Source organism: Nycticebus coucang, chromosome 11, assembly GCF_027406575.1.
Source record: "Nycticebus coucang isolate mNycCou1 chromosome 11, mNycCou1.pri, whole genome shotgun sequence".
Classification (NCBI taxonomy): Eukaryota; Metazoa; Chordata; class Mammalia; order Primates; family Lorisidae; genus Nycticebus; species Nycticebus coucang.
The window spans coordinates 36,620,093-36,636,106 of record NC_069790.1 but is presented as its reverse complement, the minus strand read 5'-3'; the positions used below and the strand labels follow the sequence as shown (position 1 = coordinate 36,636,106).

Here is a 16,014-nt window from a genome sequence, read left to right as displayed (position 1 = left end):
ATTTCCCACTGCAGCATAGGAACAGAAAAACAAAAACAGAAACTCATATTTATTAAACTTCCAACCTACTGTTTAAAGCTGTCAACAACTGTATTCTAAGGCTCTCTGTCTTTTGGGATCCCATCCTTTTTAGCCAGCCTCCTCCACTTCTTAGAATAATTTTCTAGATTCATGAAACACATCCTGCCCCTCATCACCTTCCAGCCTCTGAACCTTCTACCGAACTTTAGTCTAGAAAGAAAATGTCCATTCTGCCCCTTCCCCAGTCCATATGGCTCCCACACCACTTATCTTCTAATTAAACTGTAATAAAATGTAGGAACTCTTTACCTGGAAATGCCAATTGATACCGTGCTAAAGATTTTCAACATGCTTCAAAGAAAATAAATGTTATAAGGTAAATAGCCCATTTTTAACTCCCACCCTTGTGGCCTACTCCGTACACACTTTCAAACCACCCTTCCTCGGCCTTCTGCAATCTGAGCCTATGTAATATATTTACTTATTGAAATGCTGAACAACTTAAAACTTGCATATGTACCAGATTATATAAAAATGAATCATCATGAAAATTTATTTTTTTTCTTTCAACAGGGGAGACTTTAAAAAATCATTATGGCAGACCAGAACTCACATTCGCTATTTACTTGTCTAATTGCTAAATCAGTTCCACAATAGCCAATACTTTGCATTATCTAGTTCAAGACAAAGCTTTTAGGTAGAAACAAGTTTTTTTAAAACTGGGCAGGGGCAGTTTCACCAAAGAAAACAAACCATTTGCCTCTCTCTCGCTGCCATCCTGAATCTGGCTGTTTCCACACTAGTGTTACACTCACAAAATTCCACTTAACAGAAACTACCCCCCGCCCCCCATGGCTTCTTTCAAAAGGCTGGTAGGATGAGTAAATGAAACAAGGGGATTCTTCTATTCTGGACTGGTAACAGCGTTAGATAAACTACTAGGCCCCAGGGAACCCGCACAAGCAACATAATAACCGCCTTTTAGAGGAAGCTCCTGTGAAATCTTCCCTTCACTGGTCCCAGGAGATAGATCTCTGCTTCATTAACACTCTGGGACAGCGGTTCTCAAACTTGTTAGCTGGGCCCAGGGAAGCCACAGAGCTCTCTGTAGAACTCAGTGAAGTACTGACATCTCAAACCTAAAATAACTATCATAACTGTACTTTGTAGAGACTACTTTATGCTAGTTTTCAGTATTGACCAAAAATAGCAAGTGCCAAAGATTTAAGGGGAAAAAAACCATGGGGGTATGGTCCATCTGTTACCTCATTTTTAACAAGTACTGGGAAAGAACTGCTGCTTGATTTCATCAGAGGAATACTACGGGCCAACCCACTGCTGCTTCGGGCAGCATTTACCAGTAAGAATATCACAAGAACACCCAAAGCACCACCCCTTCCATGTCAATGTGCTTTCCTTAACATGTGTTTTCACCCTTTCATTCTGCTTAGCTGGATTCTTTTTCTTTCATTATCATTATTATTATTATTATTATTATTTTGAGACAGAGTCTCACTCTGTCACCCTGGGTAGAGTGCCGTGGTATCATAGCTCACAGCAACATCAAACTCCTGGGCTTAAGCAATCTCCTTGCCTCAGCCTCCCAAGTAGCTGGGACTAAAGGAGCTGGCCACCACGCCTGGCAATTTTTTTCTATTTTTTGAAGAGATGGGATATTGCTTTTGCTCAGGCTGGTCTGTCTCGAACTCCTGAGCTCAAATAATCCACCTGCCTTGGCCTCCCAGAGTGCTAGGAATAAAGGTGTGAGCCTGGGTACCCGCCTAGATTTTTTTTTTTTTTTTTTTTTTTTTTGGCTAGAGCCGGGTTTGAACCTACCACCTCCAGCATATGGGGCCAGCGCCCGACTCCTTGAGCCACAGGCACTGCCCCCTAGATTCATTTTTAAATGAATGGCTTCATTTCTCCTCTTTGCATTCCAAGGCTTCGTCTCATCACTCCTGGGGCGGCTTACTTCCATTCATTTCCTATTTACAAAGCTCCTACTGAAATCCTTGCCAGGCATCACAGGAGCTTCCAGAAACAGACACACGAACGAGATACCATCCCTCATATGGAAAACCCACGTATCAAAAGAACATTTTAAACCTAAAATTCTCTGTGTTAATCCTGATTTCTCTATTTGCTCTATGACTTGTGCATCCAGTGCTGGTTTTTCTTTTAAATGGCTCTCACCATAATGAATGTAATGCCTAAACAAGGTGGTGATTCCTTATTTCCCCTGCATTTTCTTTCTTTTTTTTTTTTGTAGAGACATATTCTCACTTTATGGCCCTCGGTAGAGTGTCGTGGCCTCACACAGCTCACAGTAACCTCCAACTCCTGGGCTGAAGCGATTCTCTTGCCTCAGCCTCCCGAGTAGCTGGGACTACAGGCTTTCCCTTGCATTTTCAATTTAGAATTACTAAAGCTGGATGCAACCATTCTTTCATGAAAGACACATAAATCCCAGAGAGAGAAGAATGCTAACAGCACAAATGAAAATAGATTTTGATTCACATTTATTTCTCCTTCTTTCCATTTTAATGAGCCATGGCAAATGGTATCCTAAGTGATTTCAGGCAAACCTCATATTGTAAACATGTATTAGAAAATTACAACACTTCAATATTTATAAATGGACTTTCAGGAAAAAATAATGGCACAAAGCAAAAAAATAATTGGTTAGCAACAACATATTCTTTGTTTTTTTAAATTGAGTGTTCACTAAAATTAAAATATGATAATTCATGAAGCTAGGTCTGAAGCAAGCATGGAACTCATTCCAGAATTGCTAAAAATATCTTGCTCAACTATGTAATAGACTTAAGGCACATTTTTCATCACCTGTTAAAGGAGATATCTTAATACCATTCTTTGATTCAGTTAAAGTATGTAAGTTACTAAGGGGTAAGAGAAGTGAAAGCAGAAGACTGAATCACTTCAATCACCACAGAAGAACGACCTGCCCTCTTACTGAACCAACAAGAACTGCCATTGACAATGAAACAGTCAGTTCATGACACAACTTTCTGCTAACTTTGGCCACTGTCCCTTTTCCCATTCTGGAAGATCAAGCAGAATATAAAGGTAGAATGGTAGAATAAGTAAACTCAATTTTCATACAAAAAGGAAACCAAAAGGCCTATGCAACTGGTGGTCATGGTCACATATATTAAGAGATTATAGAATAAAATAACAAGGGTTGTGATCTATTAAACTGCCCAGGAGATTTCTAAGACTGTGGGTCCTACTTAAGACCCAAGTTAAACTTATATGTCAACCAAAGCTCATTCAAGGTTAAAAGGACAGAATCCCGCTAGACTGCAGGCCTCTGAATACCCAGTCATCAAAGTCAGGCCTAATGAAAATTGGCAACATGAGCCAATTGCTGAGATGGAAGGGCAGGGAACCACGACTCTCCTGTGAGCTCTGGTTACAACTCAGGGCCACAACCATTTCCTCAGGGCTCCAAGGGGCATGCCCCCAGCAGCCAGCCACAGCCACAAAGGCCAATTGTAATAATATCTTCTCAACATAGCAAGGGTACACCGGAGTCAATAATGTTTTTGAAACAATATTTTTCTACTGCTGTGTGATATGTTATGAAAGTAGAAAGGAATGTGACAGAAATGCTTACTGGGCACCTTCTTCGTCTTAAGCACATTCGCATAGTAGTAAATGCTCCCACCTATTCCTATCTTTAGAGATAAGAGGACTGAAGATCAGAGAAACAAAACATTTTACTTAAGGTCCCAGAGCTGTGGATTTAAGAATCAGGACTGTGACAAATTTTGATTGATTCCAAAGCCACCACTCCATCTTAACATTTTCCCTCTACTATGTGCAGGGAAGTATATTAAGTATTTTGCATGCATCATTACTTAAAAACTCTGAGGTAGGTACTGTTATTAATCCAATTTTGCAGATGAGAATACTAGACTTACAGAGAAAATCAAGAAATCTGCAACCCAAGCCTATCTTTATTCATTGCCCCATCCATGTATCTTTTAACATAGGACAGACACAATGACTTAAAAGTAACATAACAAGGGGCAGCGCCTGTGGCTCAGTGAGTAGGGCACCGGCCCCATATGCCGAGGGTGGCGGGTTCAAACCCAGCCCCGGCCAAACTGCAACAAAAAAATAGCCGGGCGTTGTGGTGGGCGCCTGTAGTCCCAGCTGCTCGGGAGGCTGAGGCAAGAGAATCACGTAAGCCCAAGAGCTGGAGGTTGCTGTGAGCCGTGTGACGCCACGGCACTCTACCCGAGGGCGGTACAGTGAGACTCTCTCTCTCTACAAAAAAAAAAAAAGTAACATAACAAGTGCATCCAACTGCCATTAAGAAGTCACAAACATATTAACCAGTTTCATGAAAGTATTTCAAATTATATATAAAACTAGCACATTGTACCCCATAATTGCATTATTGTACACAGCTATGATTTAATAAAAAAAAAAAAAAGAAGAAGAAGAAGAAGAAGTCACAAACAGTATATGCTAGATCCAGTGATTTTCAACCATGGATATAAATAGAACCATCTGGGAAATTCAAGGAAAACAAAGCAGGTTCCAAGGGACCATCCCAGACATACCAAATTAGAATCTTGGGCAGTTTTGTCCCAAGTCTCACATGTGGTTCTAATGTGCAGCCAGGTTTGAGTAAAACTGTAAAAATAAGTGATTGAGAATGGCAATTTGAACCTCTTCTCATCCGCTACGGGGCTTAAACATGGCTAAACCATCACCTCCCGCACATGCCTTTAAGAATGAAGGTGAGATGCAGCCATTTGCCAACAGCACTGGGCTCTGAGGCTGAGCCTCCAAGTGGCTTGTGTAAAACAAAAAGCCACTGTTTCAGCAAATCTCACCCTGCACCTGCTCCTGGGGTATGTATTTTCTATATACCTCTTCCTAGACATAGCCCTAAGCCAAAATATCTTCCTGTCTGCATAGCAGCATAGTACCTATATACATAACTTCAGAAAGAGAATACCCTTTTGATGGCATCAGTAACATTAAATTTAATTTTGACTTCTCCCATTATTAAAGGGCTCTATTCTAGTATAAACATGCTTCCTTACTTAAAAGATAAAGTAGAAAATGAAAGCAGGCCCTAAGAATACTTATGAACATTTCATAATCTTGCCTGCCTAGGGAGATAAAACAGCAAGAACCAACAGCTTCTGGGAAAATATAGACAATAGGTACAACAGAAACCAACCCCAAGCCTTACCAGTTTTATCTTATTCCATACTTGGGAAAATATCTTTTTGGTTCTATTTACAAACAAGAGAACAGTTTTGCCTGCCACGGTGGGCTTCCCTGGTAAATGCAATCACAGAAAAGCCTTTAAAATTTAGGAATTTTGTATGCTTTTTTCAGCAAAAAGCTGTTACAGACATAAAAATGTTTGCCACTCCTTAATACATCCACCATTTTTGTATCCTACTGTTGAAACTCCATAAATTTTTTTCTGATTGGAAACTATTATTGCAGCATTTGGTTCAGTTTTCTACTGTAGATGTTATTAAACAAAAATAATTTTATAAATTTAGGCATCAAATAAAGATTTGAGGTAAATGGTTAAACTAGCAAGCTTTCTGCTTATTTCCACTTGTCACTGAATTCTCTACTTGTATTAACATCAACCCCCACCCTGTCATACTTGTCCTCCAAGATGGACCATTCCCATAGCAGCCAACATGAAGAAGCTCCCACTGGCCAAATCTGGGACAATTCAGCAGCAAAATAAATAATGAAAGTATTGACTTATAACCCACAGAATAAATACCTATGAGTCCATACAGATGTAAATAAAGTACTGAATAAATAAATGAATGAAGATGGGGGAGAAAGGACAGCCCTTCCTTACAGAATAATTTCAATTACTAAATGCAGTGATAAGAGAAAAACAGAAAATCATCACTGAGCAAACATCACAGTAGTAAATGCTGCAGAGAAGAATCATCAATGAATGTTGAGATTAGTGGACAAAAGCATGAGATACAAGATAGTGTAACAAAGTACCCACGGTGTCAAAGCGCCTCCCCAAAAGATACTTAATAAGCACAGAGGAAAAATTAGTAACTTTATAATGGAGCTTAGCAGACACCACCTGCCCCAAGTGATAAAAGTTACCACCCCACCCATCATGAGACGTGGTGACATCATCTGCCTCCTGATAGGACGAAATGAGGGAGAAAGGTACTTCTGTGGTGTTTTTGTCCAAACGCAGACATGAAGATTTTTCGATGGACTGTCAGACAACCCCAAACTGAGAGACATTCTTCAAAATAACTGGCTTGTACTCCGCTAAACTCTGGTTAACAGAGACCAGTAAAAACTGAGGAACTCTCCCAGATTGGGGGAGACCAAAGGCAACTGATATCTAAAGGCCCTGTGTGATCCTGCCCTGGAATAAGAACCTCACTAGGACAGCTGGCAAAACACAATGAGGTCTGCATTTTAGTCAATAATGTGCATCCATGCTGGTTCCGACAACTGTACTGTGGTTATAAAAATGTTAACATTTGGGGAAGCCAGGTGTGGTTATAAAGGAACTCCCTTTGTACTTTTGCAACTTTCAAGTCTAAAATTACTTCAAAATAAAAAGTAATAATAATAATAATAAAAGTAATTGTCTTTCTCACAAACACATTCCCCCCCAAACTTAAATACAATTTCAAAATACAGCTTTTTTTTTTCTTCTTCTAAATGCCGCACTGTTGTCTACATAACTTCCTCAGGCTGCACAACAGAATGACTGACGGCTTTCCTGCCCATTCTGGTATCCAGCACCTTCAGGCAGACGGATTAATCTCTCTACAAAATCTCCTTACATATCATCTTGAGATTTTTAAAACGAGAGAATTTTTTTTTAAGGTTGCCCTCCTGCGTGCTCACAGTCCACACCTCCCTGCTGCACCTCCTTTCTACAAACCCTCCTTCAGTCAGGCAGGTCGCTGGGCTTCACCAGATGAACCATGAGCATTCATCCCTCTCCTCTCCCATGTCCAAGGGCCTTGCGATGACCTCTGCTTTGTCTATTTCTCTACATTTTTTGACATCCTGCCTTTCTTTCAGTGCACACAAATGCTGCACGAAGCCCCCCGAGCCCTGACCTCTCACGACGAGGCTCCCCCCACACACACACTAGCACTAGTCTATCTCTGCCACTCAGATACAGTGCCTCCCGGCTCCATTTGCAGGTGTGGGAGCCTCCCCTCTACCAGCCTCATAACCCTCAGTGAGGATGATGCCTTTGGTACATCTAGGACCTTCTACGGTGGGTGGCAGGAGCTGACCATCCTGTGGTGATTCGCCAGTGTCACACTGTCTGACAATCTGCCAAGTGGTAAAGGATGACGTGAAACCCACAGCCCCACCCCAACCACCGCCCACCCTTTGCCTCATTTCCTGTCCCTGCCTTACATAGTCAGGCTCAAACAGAGCACAGAGACTAGGGTGTATACAGAGCAAGTACACCTGTACAAGGACATACCAAGGTGTACAAGGACATACCAAGGTGTACAAGGACATACCAAAGTGTACAAGGACATACCAAGGTGTACAAGGATATACCAAAGTGTACAAGGACATACCAAGGTGTACAAGGACATACCAAGGTGTACAAGGATATACCAAGGTGCACAAGGACATACCAAGGTGTACAAGGACATACCAAGGTGTACAAGGACATACCAAAGTGTACAAGGATATACCGAATGACTTCTGTGCTTGTTTCAAAACTGAAAGATACATTTGAATACCAATCAATTCTTTGTAGTGAAAAACACTTACGCTGTTTTGTGTGGGGTCAATAGGAAAAGAAATCTCTTTTCATTTCCTATATTACTATCAAATCAGAAAAAACCTTAGGCCAGCCTCCTTTCTTCCCTTCTTGGACATCTAAAAGCACTTTAGTCTCTTACATCTTTCTTGTCAAGACGTATGTAAATTTTTGAAAGCTGCAAAACAATAGAAGCAATAATGTAGAGTCTCCTGGTGGAAAACAGAATTTAGAATATTAGTTCCTCTTTTTCTTTCTTTCTTTTTTTTTTTTTTTTTTTTTTTGTAGAGACAGAGTCTCACTGTACCACCCTCGGGTAGAGTGCCGTGGCGTCACACAGCTCACAGCAACCTCTAACTCTTGGGCTTACGTGATTCTCCTGCCTCAGCCTCCCGAGCAGCTGGGACTACAGGCGCCCGCCACAACGCCCGGCTATTTTTTTATTGCAGTTTGGCTGGGGCTGGGTTTGAACCCACTACCCTCGGCATATGGGGCCGGCGCCCTACTCACTGAGCCACAGGCGCCGCCCCTTTCTTTTTTTTTTTTGATAGAGATAGAGTCTCACTTCATTGCCCTCGGTAGATGATGTCACAGCTCACAGCAACCTCCAACTCCTGGGCTTAGGTAAGTCTGGAAGAAGCTGGGACTACAGGCACCTGCCGCAACGCCTGGCTATTTTATTGCTGCAATTTGGCTGGGCCCGGGTTTGAACCCACAACTCTCGGTATATGGGGTCTGTGCCCTACCCACTGAGCCACAGGCACCGCCCATTAGTTCCACTTTTTATTTTTCAATCACTCAACATATACAAAGAGGACAAAAAAAGGAACACCAGAAATGAACTCCCAGGGTCACTGGGCCTTCATCTAAACCTCAAACTTTTTAAACAGGGGCCAGTTCACTGTCCCTCAGACCGTAGGAGGGCTGGACTATAGTTTAAAAAAAAAATTATGAACAAATTCCTATGCACACTGCACATATCTTATTTTGAAGTAAAAACCAAAATGGGAACAAATACAATTCACACCGCTTCATGTGGCCCACGGGCCGCAGTTTGAGTACGCCTGATCTAAACTATATGAGACACTTGAGATTCTGGATTTTGGGGCCCAGTGACCAAACTCAGCTGCTACCTGTTTTCATAAGGTTCTATTGCAACTCTCCATGCCATTTGTTTACATATCAACACTGGCTGCTTCCCTGCAACAATGGTACAGTTATATAGTGGCTGGCAAAGTCAAAAGCATTTATTTTCTGGCCCCTTACAGAAAAGGCTCACCAATCCTGGTCTAGATTTCAAATCTTGCAGAGAAAGAAGAGCTCCATAATGTCCCCAGCAATATATTCCATTGCTTAACCAGTTATTGGGAAGAACTCTCATTTGGGGAACCAAAATTATCTCCTATTGCAATTCAAGATTTCTTCCACATTTAAGGCACATTTCCATTTCCACTTATGTGATATAAAAGCAAGAAGTGGCAGCCAAAATAAAAAGGGAGGGGGGAGGGAAAGGACTAGCCAAACGGTACAAAGTTTCAATTTTACAAGGTGAATAAGTCCTAGTGATATACTATACAGCACAGTGTCTATAGTTAACAATACTGTATTGTATGCCTTAAAAGTTGCTGAGAGTAGATCTTTTGTTAGTGTTCTTAAAACAAAAAATAATAAAGAAAATAGGAGGAAACTTTTGGAGGTAGAGAAAGCCGGGGCATAAACTATGGCAATAGTTTCACAGTGTACACTTACCTCCAAGGTCATCAAGTTGTACACATTAAATATGTACAGTTTAATGTGTCAATCATCCCTCAATAAAATGGTTTTTAAAAAGAGCAATTAGTTTCACAAACTCTTCCTTTTAAATTTGGAACTTCCAATCTATGCCACAATCTAGACAAGTCTAGACTACACAAAACAGATGCTAAAGGCCAAATATACAAAAATACTACTAAATCCAAGAGCGCAAGTTGTTTCAAACATCTGAATCTTGCACATAATACTCTCTCCACCTAGAATGCCTTTCTCCACATACATTTTCATATAGTTTATGTTAAAATGCATTCATATGTTCAAATCTCCTGTTAGAATTTTTTATGTGTTTCCAAGGCATTTTAGATTCCAGATGCTTATTTACATTTGGCTTTCCCCTACTTCATAAGAATCTTAAAAATAGGGTCTATATTGTGCTCACACTTTAAATGTCCACCGTATCTAACATGATGGCTTGCAGATAGTTAATTCTCACTAAATGTTAAAAAAATCCAGAGTTTACGGCTCCTGCCTCTGTGCACTGCACCTCCTTTCCTGGGAGGCAGCCTTGCACGGCAGTAAGAGCTGGGTTCACACTGCTTGGATTCAAAGCCCATCAGTGAGGGCACATGGAGTGAGAACAGGATGGAGTCAAGCCAGGGCAGACATGACACAGCTGTCTGGTCTGGTCCTAAGTGATCTTCACCTCCTGTTTGTTATTGTTTTGTCATTTAGCTCCCACGCCAAACGTGCCCATCTTGAATAGTTTAGGAAATTCACTTTTGAATTGGAAATGTTGTAATAGATTGTCACTGAGTTGTGCTGTTTATTATTTAAAGTAAGTGTTAGTGTGGTTTTTGCTGTGAACCATTATGTATAACACTGTGATTTTGGAACTGGAAGAACAGAACAGTCTTGGACAGGCTGCTCTGTTCCCCAGGGCCTTCTGACAAAGTTTGGTGGCCCATCCCCATCTCTGCACACCGGCAGACAGTGGCAGGCGGCCAGACCCTCTTCATCCGGTAACATCGGCACCACTTAAAAGCTGTGTCCTTGCACAAGCTATTTCATTTGTGCTTGTTTCCACCTCTTCAAATGAGCGAAATAACTTACTCACAAATTTTTTGTGAAGAATAAATGACTTAAAACTGTGATTCTCAAACTTCAGCATGCACCTGATACCTGGAGGGCTTATTAAACAGATCACTGGGTTCCTACCCATAAATTCGGTTCAGTAGGTCTGGGAGTAAAGCCTGAGAGTCTGCCTTTCTACAAAGTTCTCAAAGGATCTTGATACCACTGGCCCTAGGTATACATTTTGAGAACCATTACCTTAAAATTATATAAAGAGCTTAGAACAATGCACTGCATGGTTCAGTGTTGTTATTGTTGAGCACTCAGTAAACTTTAGAGTTATTAGGTACATAAATGTGGATCTCCCCTGCTACACTGTAAGCTTCTCAAGGGACAGGAGCGTATCTTTTTCACCCACATCCTTAGGACATGGCAGAGTGCCTGTCACAAAGCAAGGCCAACGGAACACTAACAGAACTCTCTACACACCCAGAGAGAATCCTTTTACCCAAGGTTCCTCCTGGTCAGAAAGGCAAAGAGGATGTGTGAGAAGGAAACTTCTCCTACTGGCCACACTCCCTGGGGTCTCCCATCAGGCTTCTTTTGGACACTGGCTATTTCACTCACCCTCTAGACCCATAAGGGTCATGTCCTAGTCCCCATACTTGGGAGTCAGGAAGAGCTCACCTGGAATCAGTCAGCTGTTACTAGGTTCTTGGGACCAGGTTCCTTTTCCAAATAGGTATAAAATTTGCGCGGGCTTTTGGCATGGTAAAACCCTGCTGCCACCGCTGTTTACAGCCTTTTATATAAACACAAGTTTTACCTGGACACTGATAAATGGGAATCCTGTGATTCACTCTAAACCTCCATTATGTCCTGATTATAACTACGAATCTTCCTTAGTTCTCCTAAATCTTTTAGTTAATACTTCTTTTTAGTATTCAAGAAAATCCAAATTAACTTTAGCCATCTACAATTTCACATATATAACTTAAAAAAATCCTTTCTAAGTTGCACTTCCAGGATGATGACACACATCTGTCAGAAATTTGCAAATAATCCTAACAGCAGTGATGTAACCCACTGAAAACTTCCAGCATCAAGGTCATTTAGTACAGTTAAGAACTCTTATCACGGCCTATCTTTCACAATTCCAGTTAAAAAATTATCCTCTTAACACAGGATGGTGTCTCTCATTGGTCAACCCCTTAGCATTGGTCAACTCCTTCCGCCTTTCCTGTACCGATCCCAGATAAAATTGTTAGCTTTGTTGTCCTTCACTTACTACTTCATAGCCCTCAGTTAGCTGGCACTCAAGTCTTACCGGCTTGTGAAACTTTATTTACCCTGGGCCATATGTCCTTCCTTCTTCTTGAATACATGTCTTTCTAGAATCTGGGTCCCTCAGAAGCTCACTTGCAGGGGTCCTCGACCTACGGCCCGCAGGCCACATGAGGCGGTGCGATTGTATTTGTTCCCGTTTTGTTTTTTTACTTCAAAATAAGATATGTGCAGTGTGCATAGGAATTTGTTCATAGTTTGTTTTTTAACTATAGTCTGGCCCTCCAACGGTCTGAGGGACAGTGAACTGGCCCCCTGTTTAAAAAGTTTGAGGGCCCCTGCTTTAGAGCCACACCAGCTTCTATCACTTCCTTCTACATTTCTAATACGTTTGGACAATGTTACTATAGAATGGGAACTTCATCTACATCCTATGCCACTTTTCCTCTCAATGCTTCTAGCTATGACATTCTAACTACGCTTCCCTTACGTTGAAATCAGGGTCCATAAAGTGCAAGGCTCCTAACAGGTTCACTTTCTCCTGAGTTTCCCTCTAATGAAAAAAGCCTACGCAGCATCATGCTGCTTAGATACCAACAAGTTTCTTGTCCTAACTATGTCCTCACACTTTCCAACTCCTTGACACTAGTTTAGATTTTCTTCTGCTCCACAAAATCACCTTCTCTCTAGTCTCCTTACTAAATTATTTCTTCTAACTTGTCTAGACAACTTTTATTTTATCTAATACATCATCACAGAGAGTTTTTCTTAATTGTTTCCCTCCTCTACTACCTTTCTACTCTGAAACAAAGACCCACTACTGTTCCAGCAAACATAGTCAGTAGTCACATCAGGCAGAACAAGAAACACAGTGTAAACCACACAGGTCACCAGAGCATGTTCAGATGTTCTGGAATTCAGGGGAATGTCTAGTTCTCCAGTTTCCTCTGGAAACTCCCCATATGTGGTAGCAGGCATCAACAAATGCCCATCATTCTTTCTCCCTGCTCATGCTACTACAACCACTCAGCAAATATTACCTTCCTCAGGCTCACAGCTATGTCCAGATGGCAGTAATGAACAGTTATCTACAGCTTTCTCCAAGTGTGGTCTGTGAACCAGCAGCATCTATATTACTGAGTGCTTCTGGGAAATGGAGATTCTCAGGCTCCGCCCCCACCCAGACTTACCCATTCAGAAGATGACAAGATCCCCAGGTGATTCACATCACAGTGAAACTTGAGAAGTGTTGATCGATAGATACATACCACCTACAGGTGCTTCCTACTGTAAATGTTTCTAAATTTAAAAAGGCCCTCAAGGTGAGAGCACAGGTAGTGAGAATAAGATAGAGTCAGGTTAGGGCCCAGGCAACACAGCAGGTCTGGTCGGCTTAGGTTCTACATGACCCTCACCTCATGTCTTCCATCTTTGTCGTTCTGTATTTTGAGCTTTAACCTAAAAGTGTATATTTTGAGTAGCTTAGGGCGATTGATTTAGAAGATTAACTTCTGAATTAGAAATGCAGATTTGGATCGTGGGTTATGCCAATTTGTATTTATTATGGGTCATGGCTTATGCTGATTGTTATTTAAGATAAAGGTTAATTATTGTTGTTTAAGATAAGGGTTAACATGTTTTTACTTTGAACTTTTATGTATTAAACTGTGGCTTTGGAAATCGAAGGAAAGAACAATGTTGGAGAGGCCACTCTCACTGTTCTCCAATATTGCTGGCCTTCTGATAATAAGGCTTATTAGACCTAATCCCTGTCTCTGCATTTGACTGAACATGACAGGTGGCCAGACCCTCTTCTTCCAGTAACAAAGATATCAGCAAAGGTCCTCCAGAAAATGACTGTATGGACAAAATTAGTTTTGAGGATGTTGTTTCCTCTCTTCTCCCTCCTTAGACATGAAAAATACACATAACCATATTTAAGGTGCTAAAGAAATCCCATAGTAAATAAACCCATTAAATCCAACATTTCTCCAACACATCTGACCAAGGGGTTTGTAACACATATTTATTTGTCTAAACATCCAATACCATCTCAAAGCACATTTATGTGTGTTAATAGAAAACAGTAAAGTAAGCTGTCCCAGTGAGTGAGCACCTCTACTGACAATTACACAGTATTGCACTCACCCCTCTAAACTCCTACTGGCCTCCCACCAAAGACTTGTCACTATATATATTAATCCAGTTTAGATGCGATGCTGCCTCCGCCTCCTACTTCCTTGGTTGGGGAGGTCAAGGAGAGAAGTGTTGGCCCCAAAAGCAGAACATTAGACAGCCAAGATAAACTGCAGGCAAAAAGGCCAAGACCAGAGTTACCAGATCCTCAAGCTGTAGCAACTTGTGACTGCCCCAAACTTTCTCCAAGTATTTCACCACCTCTCTACTTGTTTTCACCCTCTAAAGCACTGATTTTCAACCCGTGTGCCATGGCATACTGGTATATCATGTGAGGATCTTTGGTATGCCATGAAAATTTTTAAAGATCATTCATTAAATTACCTTTGAAAAAAGTTCAAAGCACAGTAAGTGTATTCCTTTCTTTACTCTTTTATTGATACACATAATTTAAGTGTGACATGGAAGTTTAACTACAGGTTAAAGTGTTCCGTGAGATAAAAAAGGTTGAAAAACACTGCTCTAAGGGGAAAGTCTATTCAGATTCTAAGGGGAAAGTCTATTCAGATTCTAATTTACATGTATTCTGCTATAGAAGATCCAAAAGCAACTTTAAATTTTGTGTGTATACCTGTCCTCTTTAAGCATAATTACTATAAGAGGTACTTCATAAGGGGTTCCATTTTCAGGACTCTCAATTTTTAATTTTTTTCTTTGAGACAGCATCTCACTTTGTCATGCTTGGTAGAGTGCCATGATGTCACAGTTCACAGCAACCTCAAACTCTTGGGCTTAAGTGATTCTCTTGCCTCAGCCTCCCCAGTAGCTGGGACTGCAACACCTGCCATAATGCCCGGCTATTTTTAGAGATGGGGTCTTGTTCTGGCTCAGGCTGGTCTCAAATCTGTGAGGTCAGGCAATCCACCTGCCTCGGCCTCCCAGAGTCAATTTTTAATTTTAATTAAACTTCATTTTAAACACCTACACCTGCACTCTTTGTCCATTTTATCTGTATAAAATTAGTAACAAACTTAATTCTTATTATTATTATAGCATTATTCCACTCAGCTAAGGTAAATCACAACCCTAATTTCTTTTAAAAGAAGCCTCTTTAAAAGCATGTTATTTGATTGGTAATCCATTTCTAGATGAAAGATCTAAATTTAATAAAGTGCCTTACATTCCAAAAGTGGGGCACTAGGGAATCAGCCAATGCAACACGTATAAATTATAGAGGAAGGGACCCCTTGCTAGGGTATGTTTATGACTTAAAAGACTTTTACAATCCATGGGTTACAAAAGGCACAATTCCCTTTACTCTCCATATGTACTCCTCTCCTGCACCCTGGTCCAAGTACATAATGAAACATTATGCACCCACTTCAAATGTTTTAAAGAGTTACTAATATAAGGAGGTATTTTGGCAAAAACAGAATAAATAGAAGTCAGTAAAACTGAAGAGACAATATAAGATCAGTAACACTTAAAAACCAAACAGAATAGATTATACCAAAATGCTAATAAAATGGGCTCTGTGTGGGGAGATTTTTGTTTATTTTTAAACCTCTGAGTTTTCTACATAAATATATTACTTGTATAACTGGGGGGGGAGTGGGGGGGAAGCTATAAAACAAGATAAAATCTCCACACTTACTGTCCTCCTGCCTCCAACCCTATAAAGGAAAGGCAAAGTTCACAGATAAAAATGGCAACTCTTTATACATAAAGGATTAAGAACAAGTCAGCAGTCAGAAAGAAAGCCAAACTTTAATTCACTTTAACGCAAGTATATTTATGGATAGGCGGAGGTGAGCTAAATCTCTAGAGAAAGAGGCAGGAAGACAGGCTGAGGCTTGGTTCTGCTAGTAAGGATGTTTGCAATGATGGCCCCTTTCTGCTCAGCGGTTGACCCGGCCACTTGTCTCTGCCTGCCCCGAGAGAGATGAGGATGGAGAACATGT

General features: G+C 40.9%; 1 protein-coding gene across 2 annotated transcripts in view; it reads right to left on the bottom strand.

Annotated features, from left to right (window-relative positions):
• Positions 1–16,014, bottom strand: part of RAPGEF5 (Rap guanine nucleotide exchange factor 5) — a 271,113-nt gene that overhangs the window by 228,376 nt on the left and 26,723 nt on the right. The window lies entirely within an intron of this gene.